The sequence below is a fragment of the Schistocerca serialis genome, chromosome 1 (assembly GCF_023864345.2).
Source record: "Schistocerca serialis cubense isolate TAMUIC-IGC-003099 chromosome 1, iqSchSeri2.2, whole genome shotgun sequence".
In the NCBI taxonomy this organism is placed as follows: domain Eukaryota; kingdom Metazoa; phylum Arthropoda; class Insecta; order Orthoptera; family Acrididae; genus Schistocerca; species Schistocerca serialis.
In genome coordinates, this window is record NC_064638.1 from 284803456 (window position 1) to 284814559 (window position 11104).

An 11104-nucleotide genomic window follows, 5' to 3' on the forward strand; every position below is an offset into this window, starting at 1 on the left:
ACCTCTGTAAATAACGAAGTATGGAATACTTATCACACAATATACGTGCCCTATTGCTTGCTATCATTTGGAAAAAACCTCGATATCATGAAGCGTTTATGAGGTATGACGATTGTTATGACCACATGATTCGCGGTGCGTAAGGACGTGAATGAAATCCAATTACTCGAGAACGAAATGAGATGTCGTTCTGCACTCAATTTTAAATGAAATTTTGATATCTTATCTAACTTTCATTTATTGCAACGCATGAGCTAAACCAACCGCACGCAAATTTTACGCAGTGAATTTTTACCTCTGCAAACTCTGTAATGTTTTCCTTCATTTGATACAGCGCAGTATTGTATTGTATTGTATCGTATGTTAACCTGGAGCTTGGAAACGACGGAGAGGCTCCGTCCCTGCCGCAGCCGCAGTGGTCCACAACCCCACAACGACTACCGTAGTCCACTTCACCCCACACCGAATCACTCTTTTCAGGGTTATTGTGCGGTTCGGCCCCCAGTGAACCCTTCCCCCCCCCCTCCCCCACTCCTCCCCAGAGGGAACGTCTCATACCAGACGAATGTATGCCCTATGTTTGCATGGTAGAGTAATGGTGGTGTTGCGTACGTGGAGAACTTGTTTGCGCAGTAAGAGGCGGAGTAAGGGGAACCAGCACGCATTCGCCGAGGCAGATGGAAAACCACCTAAAAACCACCCACAGACTGACCGGCTCACCGGACCTCGGCACAATTCCGCCGGGCGCTGCTTCCCACTCCGGAAAGTAGTGCGTTATACCGCACGGCTAACCGGGCGGGTCTACAGCGTAGTAAGTATGGTTAATAACGAAAAGAAATTCAGTTGTATATCGAATGAAGATATCTGACTGTATGATGTGCAAAAATCTGTTTTTCACGTTATAGTTTTCGATAATTCGGATGATTTCATATCGGACAGAACGCCGTCTCCCAGCACATTCACCCGCATGTGGCAAACTGCCTTGGCACGGAATGCAGAGAGCACGTCTGTAGCATTGCGAGCGCTAAACAAGAGACCTGCTGAACATAGCAGTTATTACCTGAAGAAAACGTAAAACTAAAGGATTTACATCTACATCTACATGATTACTCTGCAATTCACATTTAAGTGCTGGCACTTAACACAATCATACTATCTCTCTACCATTCCACTCCCGAACAGCGCGTGGGAAAAACGAACACCTAAATCTTTCTGTTCGAGCTCTGATTTCTCTTATTTTATTTTGATGATCATCCTACCTATGTAGGTTGGGCTCAACAAAATATTTTCGCATTCCGAAGAGAAAGTTGGTGACTGAAATTTCGTAAATAGATCTCGCCGCGACGAAAAACGTCTTTGCTTTAATGACTTCCATCTTAACTCGTGTATCATATCTGCCACACTCTCTCCCCTATTACGTGATAATACAAAACGAGGTGCCCTTTTTTGCACCCTTTCGATGTCCTCCGTCAATCCCACCTGATAAGGATCCCACACCGCACAGCAATATTCTAACAGAGGACGAACGAGTGTAGTGTAAGCTGTCTCTTTAGTGGACTTGTTGCATCTTCTAAGTGTCCTGCCAATGAAACGCAACCTTTGGCTCGCCTTCCCCACAATATTATCTGTGTGGTCTTTTCAACTGAAGTTGTTCGTAATTTTAACACCCAGGTACTTAGTTGAATTGACAGCCTTGAGAATTGTACTATTTATCGAGTAATCGAATTCCAACGGATTTCTTTTGGAACTCATGTGGATCACCTCACACTTTTCGTTATTTAGCGTCAACTGCCACCTGCCACACCATACAGCAATCTTTTCTAAATCGCTTTTCAACTGATACTGGTCTTCGGATGACCTTACTAGAAGGTAAATTACAGCATCATCTGCGAACAACCTAAGAGAACTGCTCAGATTGTCACCCAGGTCATTTATATAGATCAGGAACAGCAGACGTCCCAGGACGCTTCCCTGGGAAACACCTGATATAACTTCAGTTTTACTCGATGATTTGCCGTCTATTACTACGAACTGCGACCTTCCTGACAGGAAATCACGAATCCAGTCGCACAACTGAGACGATACCCCATAGGCCCGCAGTGTGATTAGAAGTCGCTTGTGAGGAGCGGTGTCAAAAGCTTTCCGGAAATCTAGAAATACGGAATCAACTTGAGATCCCCTGTCGATAGCGGCCATTACTTCGTGCGAATAAAGAGATAGCTGCGTAGCACAAGAACGATGTGTTCTGAAACCATGCTGATTACGTATCAATAGATCGTTCCCTTCGAGGTGATTCATAATGTTTGAATACAGTATATGCTCCAAAACCCTACTGCAAACCGACGTCAATGACATAGGTCTGTAGTTCTTAAACACTGGTGCGACCTGCGCAATTTTCCAATCTGTAGGTACAGATCTATCGGTGAGCGAGCGGTTGTATATGATTGCTAAATATGGAGCTATTGTCTCAGCGTAATCTGAAAGGAACCAAATCGGTATATAAATTTTGTATTAAGAGCGAAATTTGCATCACCTAATCAACGAAACTGTAATCGAAATATTTATCTTACTTCCTTTCAAATACATGCACAGAGATCGACATTGTAATATTAATTATTTATTAAGTTAGTTAAATTAAAAATGTAAACGTCCCGATTCTTCCCTTTTTAATATGTTTGAACAGTGGACCCAATTATTCAAATTTATAATACATACTTAATGTTTCAGTTAGTAACTGAGGAGATGTAGAAACCGAACTATTTCCTAACAGAGCACTGTGTGTCACTGTACTTTAGTGAATGTATGTTCATACCACTCTTGTTTTTATTGATAGATGAAAGTAAATGGTTGATTACAGCAAGTGGTTAGCAAATCGTTTGCAATCATTAGGGACGACAGTCGATCAAATTCTGGAGATCTTCACTGGTGTCCTTAAAAACAATTTGTGTTCGACCCTATGTCTTAGGACCTTGCTCACTTTATCTCAACGTTTTCTAAAACCACAAAATGTGCAGCGAACGTCCATTGCTAAGACTGAATAACGTTCTACTCGTCTCTCTAGAGTTATTTTATTCTGTCCAAGTTTTGATAAATAATTCAGTAGGCAAACAGGCCAAGGCATTTTTCATAGCAACGTCGTAGAAGGAAGCTGATGCTGAATTAAGCCTGTTTCGTACCAAAAACCGTTTCGTGTCCTATATTAGTATCTCATTCTATTTCATATATCAACGTACAGCTTGCGACGCATGCTTGATAAGACAGACAAAGATAATCTAAAGATTCATTGTGTTTATATGTAGCCTCTCGTGACAGTTCTGGTTGTAACCAGTTTTGTGGGTTTAGCGGGTGTCATAAATTGTGTTAAACGATTTCCTACGTTCTGACGCCCTTTTTAAGAAATCAGCTGGGATTTGGATACATCCTGCCAGCACACTATCAGCGTTCATCGTGGAACGTTCTGATCAATGCTTCCCTGTCTCAATATGAGGCTTCTGTTCATAAGCTGTACAGTCAAATCGTATTTAGAATATGTTACAACCATCACAAGACCCAACTTAGTCATTTTCTGGCGAACGAGACATACATAATACACTACTGGCCATTAAGATTGCTACACCAAGAAGAAATGCAGATGATAAACGGGTATTCATTGGACAAATATATTATACTAGAACTGACATGTGATTATATTTTCACGCAGTTTGGGTGCATAGATCCTGAGAAATCAGTACCCAGAACAACCACCTCTGGCCGTAATAACGGCCTTGATACGCCTGGACATAGAGTCAAACAGAGCTTGGATGGCGTGTACGGTTACAGCTGCCCATGCAGCTTCAACATGATACCACATTTCATCAAGAGTAGTGACTGGCGTATTGTGGCGAGCCAGTTGCTCCGCCACCATTGACCAGATGTTTTCAATTGGTGAGAGATCTGGAGAATGTGCTGGCTTGGGCAGCTGTCGAATATTTTCTGTATCCAGAAAGGCCCATACAGGACCTGCTACATGCCGTCGTGCATTATCCTGCTGAAATGTAGGGTTTCGCAGGGGTCGAATGAAGGGTAGAGCCACGGGTCCGTAACACATCTGAAATGTATCGTCCACTGTTCAAAGTGTCGTCAATGCGAACAAGAGGTGACCGAGACTTTTAACCAATGGCAGACCATACCGTCACGCCGCGTGATACGCCAGTATGGCGATGACGAATACACGCTTCCAATGTACGTTCACCGCGATGTCGCCAAACACGGATACGACCATCATGATGCTGTAAACAGAACCAGCCATGGTCTCCGAGCTGATAGTCCATGCTGCTGCAGACGTCGTCGAACTGTTCGTGCAGATGGTTATTGTCTTGCAAACGTCCCCATCTGTTGACTCAGGGATCGAGACGTGGCTGCACGATCCGTTACAGCCATGCGGATAAGATGCCTGTCATCTCGAATGCTAGTGATACGAGGCCGTTGGGATGCAGCACGGCGTTCCGTCTTACCCTCCTGAACCGACCGATTCCATATTCTGCTAACAGTCATTGGATCTCTACCAACGCGAGCAGCAATGTCGCTACTCGATAAACTGCAATCGCGATTGGCTACGATCCGACCTTTATCAAAGTCGGAAATGTGGTGGTACGCATTTCTCCTCCGCACACGAGTTATCACCACAACCTTTCACCAGGCAACGCCGGTCAACTGCTGTTTGTGTATGAGACATTGGTTGGAAACTTTCTTCATGTCAGCACGTTGTAGGTGTCGCCACCGGCGCCAACCTTGTGTGAATGCTCTGAAAATCTAATCATTTGCATATCACAGCATCTTCTTCCTCTCGGTTAAATTTCGCGTCTGTAGCACGTCATCTTTGGGGTGTAGCAATTTTAATGGCCAGTAGTGTAGAACCAACAGTCATATTTTACACTCATTTACCAATAATAGCAAAATTGGTTCGTGTCGTGTTTAGAAATTAACGCTATGGATGTATTCGATTACTCAGGGCAAATTCTTTAAAGGAAATTGAAAGGGAATATCAGGAAGTTGCACTTCGTGCTATTAAACAATCACCCTTGCACTTCATTTATACTGATAAAAAAACAAACAGCTCTGATCGTCCAGTCAGTTAAGTAGTGTCGTAATCACAATGTGTCTATCGTACGATGTGACATAATACAGTGCAGAGAGAACTAAAATTCGTAATCTCTTCGTACTGCAGGCAAAATTCGCAACCCAAATGCCAAGGATAATATTGCTGTTAATGATATCGTCAAAATATGCCAGAGGCCATCAATATTTATAAACACTAACAATTTTATAACAAAAATCAACCGTATTTATGGAAATATTTTATGAGCTCCTCCAGCTTCAAGTCTCCAGCATCAAAAATTGAATTGTCTACTCTAATATATGAAAATGAATGTTTGTTCGTCTTTTATGGGTTCCCATACTATTCACCTCATTACAATGAATCTCTGGCGAGATGTTGCATGCACGCCCGTAAAGGTTTCTGTCTGGGTAAAAACCACCTACCGCCCAAAGAGGTGGGGATGAAAAAGTGGTGACGCAGAAGGGTTTCGCAGGGCTGGAGCAATTTCAATCAAATTTGGTATGTACATTAACCATTATTTGTATAAAAATGCTGCTGGATTAAGATACCCCTACATCCACTAGGATTGTGGCCGAGGATGCGAATGGGAGACATGTATAATCGTCCGGAACGACCTCTTATTATTTATTTCCTGTAATTAGCTGGCTTGGAATACTTTAAAAGCCTGATGCGCAATCTGTCTCTTATTTGCCTCACGAGTGGAACAGCCGAAAATGTATTGGTTTTCGTAGAAAACGGAAAGATAAAATATATTGAATATCGAAAACCCTTGCACAACGTTTTCAAATTTAACTCAGTGTACAAAAAATCATTTTCTTTCATTTACTTTGCAAATGTAAATGAGATTGCTTTTTATATGTGTTCCCACTTAGGAAAAAGAGGCTTTGCACTTTATGCTGGTCATATAACAAACACACCAACCCAAAGTTATATGGATTCATAGTGGGAAAACAACAGGTATTGTATACATAAAACCGCAAGTTAAGCCAAAGGTAATCAATCTAAATGGCAAATGAAGAAATTGCTTTAATTTTGGAATGAAGAAATTGAAGAAATAATTATAGTAAAACAAAGAGAATATGAGTATTTTCTGTAATGTCTTAGAGACCAAACAAGAGGAAGTTATAGGCTGATGAGAAATACAGAAGAGTTACCAATAAGGAAGGCTTATCGAGATGGCTCGTCTAAATCTGTAGCAGTGATTGGAGCATGATGTACAAGAACCCTCTTTCAGAATATTAAGATACTTAAAAAATTAGACAGAGATTTAGCAAAAATATATGTAATAAGTCAGGAAGAATGGACAGAACATTCGAAGAATCTGTGATATAATCCAAAGACACAAAGCCAGTATGAAAATACAACTGACCGGCCTTGGTGGCCGAGCGGTTCTAGGCGCTACAGTCTGGAACCACGCGATCGCTACGGTCGCAGGTTCGAATCCTGCCTCGGGCATGGATGTGTGTGATGTCCTTAGGTTGGTTAGGTTTAAGTAGTTCTAAGTTCTGGGGGACTGATAACCTCAGATGTTAAGTCCCATAGTGCTCAGGGCCATTTGAACCAAAATACAACTGATTATGTGTACACAGATGTACTTATTTTACAATAAATGGAAGACGTAATTAAAAATCAAATATGCAAGAAATGCCCAGAAACTAACGGTATTAATGTAGAGTTCATAAACATGGTAGATTATTGCTTAAGTTTCGAATTTTACATCTAACCAACACACGTAGCCTGAACACTAAAATTTCGAAAGACTAGCTAACTACAAATGTGTTTCCACTAGCACAGCAAAACTAGAGGTAAGAAAAACAGAGGTATGTTAAACACTGCCTACAAAAAGAAATTTAGGTGTGTTCCATACAAGATTAAAAATTATTACGAAAGTGTCACTGCTAGAAGAACAAAGCAGCTTCGTAAGGGAAAGGTCATGTGACGATTATATATTTACTATACGATATGCTGAAATGAAAATGTCACATTAATTCACGTATTCAAGTAAAGACACACAAAATACACATTCGCTCACTGCGGATATAGTCATAATTAACTAGAAGAAGGGATCGGTTAGTAGGACATGTTCTGAGGCATCAAGGGATCATCAGTTTAGTATTGGAGGGCAGTGTGGAGGGTAAAAATCGTAGAGGGAGACCAAGAGACGAATACACTAAACAGATTCAGAAGGATGTAGGTTGCAGTAGGTACTGGGAGATGAAGAAGCTTGCACAGGATAGAGTAGCATGGAGAGCTGCATCAAACCAGTCTCAGGACTGAAGACCACAACAACAACACAACGCGCTAACATTAAGTACTGAAGCCCCTTAGTAAACCTTACCTAGTGTTGTACAATGTAAGCAAATTGGACACGTTCAGAAGACTCAGAGAATGCAAAGTAGCCGTATGAATTATATTTGAATGTATGTTTTGGTCGGAATGGAGTAAACAAGATACAGCTTTATTGAATTCATAATTACGATTAATGTTAAATGCTGTCTCTAAACATTCAGCACCAAGGTTAACCAGGACAATGGATGATACTACGCCATTATGTTCTCCGACTCTGCATATAATTCATCATCAAAATTGAGTGGTTTGGGAACGCAAAGCTCTAATTTATACGCTTTGTCTCGTGTTCACGAAAATAGAGCACCCCAGTTCATTTAACTGGAAAATTCGTAATTGTGACCGGCCACTTCATCGAATGTGTAGGACTGGATACCTGCGCAGTCCTGCAAACACTTCTGTCCAACACAGCGGCTTCCATTTATGACACACATCTGTAGTGGGCGGTTATAATCAGAACCTCTCATGTCTGCTGACATCCCAATATTCTGACCACACTGAAATTCCACCGTATTTTGCAAAGGTATTCTGTTATTTTATTGTTAAAATCTGTTTCCGTACAATGATAAGGCTCTTCAGTTTCTCTCGGCATAATTGATGACATATTGATTCGCAGGTCCGTCGGGCACGGGGTATTTCGGCAAATAATGAAGTTGCCGCTACCAAGAGCGTTGGTGATGGGAACGTGATGGTTTGTCGAAATGTTCCTCCTAATGGAGGAGATTTGGACGCAAACGGGTGAATTATTTTGTCATACACTATCTGAAAGAAAGATGAAGTACCCAAAGGGCATGCTGGAATTCAATGTAACTTCATATACGAACACACCATCGGAAATGTGTGATTTTCAGTAATGAAACATTGTATACAGTGTAGCATATCTTTGGGATTAGCTAGACCAGAGTGTGCAACATCCTCCGTTCACTTATTTCGGCTCTTGAGGAAGAATGGACTGCCATCCCTGCACAGACATTCACCAACCTAAGCGGAGTTCAATCTCTCATAAAGACTAAGGGTGGGCTCAAAATGCTCTAAGCTCTATGCGAATTAACATCTGAGGTCATCAGTCCCTTAGAACTAATTAAACCTAACTAACCTAAGGACATCACACACATCCATGCCCGAGGCAGGATTCGAACCTGCGACCGCAGCAGCAGCACGGTTCCGGCCTGAAGCGCCTAGAACCGCTCGGCCACAAAATCCGACGACGAAGGGTGGGCATTTTAGTATAATACTAGGAGTGTTCAATAAATGATGGAACACATTTTTTTCTGAAAGCGGGTTGGTTTAATTCAGAATTTCAATATAAAACATTATTGCCCACTCTTCTGGCTACAAAACCCTATTTTGCAACATAATTTCCGTTCAATGCGACGACCTTACGCCACCTTACTATGAGACCTGAATGTCCGCTTGGTAGCACTCTACTGGTCGACATCGGAGTCGATGCCTTCCTGCCTCATCCATGTACTGCTTCCTGCAGAGTGCTTCCTTCATTGGCCCAAACAGATGGAAGTTGGCGAGATCTGGGCTGTAGCGTGGATCAGTGACCCAAATGGAGGACGAGTGTGCCAGCATTACCACCAGAGACGTCCAGTTGTGAGGTGAGGTGTCTGATTCTGATCAGTTGATCACCGAGAGTAAGAGTGTCCGCACGTTCCAGAATTGCAGGAGTCACAAGTGTATGTGGCCGGTAGGCACGCGAGGGATCGGACATGTTGGCGCGACCTCCAGCGGTAATGCTGGAATTCAGTGTGGTGTTGGCCCAACCCTTAGCATTCATGACAGTTTACACTCTCGCGGGCGTACCTTCAATCAGGTGCTGGGAATGCCACACCATTCTACGCGGAGTGCTGCACTGAGGAGAGGTATCGATGTCGGTCAGTGAGGCCTGGCACGAAGTCGGCGTTCCAAAACATCCCAAAGGTGTCTATAGGATTCAGATCAGGACTCCGCGCAGGCCAGTCCGTTACAGGGATGTTATTGTCGTGTAGCCACTCCGCCACTGGCCGTGCATTATGAATAGGGGCTCGTCGCATTGAACTGCTTAGGTAAATGGAAATGAGTGTTTGGCGTCATTGGCCGAGAGGCCCGTAGCAGGACAGGTCTGGCCGCCTTGGTACAGGTCTTATTACATTAGACGCCACATTAGACGATCTGCGCGCCGGATGGGGCTGAAATGTTGATGAAGACAGCACAACACCCAGTCTCTGAGCGAGAAAATCCAAGACCCAGCCGGGAATCGAACCTGGGCCCGTAGGACGACAATCCGTCACGCTGACCACTATTTAATTTTTTTAATAGTTCGTTGTGTTTGGTCTGGGCGGACGTCACAAGACATCCGTTCAAGTTGATCGTTGATTCATTGACTCAGTTTTTTTATCACAGGGAGCACGCAGCCCGCTGACTGAACACGCTGAGCTACCGTGCCGCCAATTGGTGCTGCGGCCGGGACTCGAAACTCCGGCGGGATAGGCCGCAGATAGATGGAAAACAAGTAAATAAACTGTTGATTATTTCAAAAGCAATCGCCATATTGTCAATACATTTATACCGCTGTGAGACAAGACGGTCAATGCCTTCGGAAATCACATGGGGAGAGATCAGTACAGCATGGTAGATGTCTAAGGGTTCCTATCGAAACTTCTGCTGCACAGTCGAAACAACATGCCAACAAAACGCCTGCCCACTTGTAGCACACATTCTTTCGACTACGCTGCCGAAGTTTTGCTGGGAATCCTAACACATCTGCCATACAGCTCCGATCTCTGCCCATGCGACTTCCGTATTTTTCGAGTCCTGAACATGAGATTTTTCCCCGAATAGCTCTTTGGAGGCAAGAAGGTGCTTAAAACATCAATGTAGGCCAGTGCTGTCGTCGTGCCACGCAAAACAACAAGAACAGCAAGCCCCCTCCATGAAAGGGGGGACCATACCATAACACCACCGACTCTGAATTTTGCTGTTTCCACAACGCACGCTGGCAGATGGCGTTCACCGGGCATTCTCCATATTCACACCCTGCCATCGGATCGCTACATTGTATACCGTGATTCGTCACTCCACACAACATTTTTCCACTGTTCAATCGTCCAATGTTTACGCTCCTTACACCAAGTGAGGCGTCGTTTGGCATTTACCGGCGTGATGTGTAGCTTATGACCAGCCGCTCGACCATGAAATCCAAGTTTTCTCACCTCCGGCCAAACTGTCATAGTACTTGCAGTGAATCCTGATGCAGTTTGGAATTCCTGTGTGTTGGTATCGATATATGTCTGCCTATTACACATTACGACCCTCTTCAACTGTCGGCTGTCTCTGTCAGTCAAGGGATGAGGTCGGCCTGTACGCTTTTCCGCTGTACGTGTCCCTTCAAGTTTCCACTTCACTGTCACATCGGAAATAGTGGACCTAGGTATGTTTGTACTTAACTCTTCCCGAACAGGATGAAGGCCTAACGGTACCTACCGGCCGCCGTGTCATCCTCATCCCACAGGCGTCACTGGATGCGCATATAGAGGGGCATGCCTAATGGCTACTGAGGTCGCTGATATAGAGTACCTAGCAGCAGGTGGCAGCACAATGCATCTAATATGAAAAACGTATGTTTTTGGGGGTGTCGGGACACTTTTTATCACACAGTGCATAGCGCCGACACAC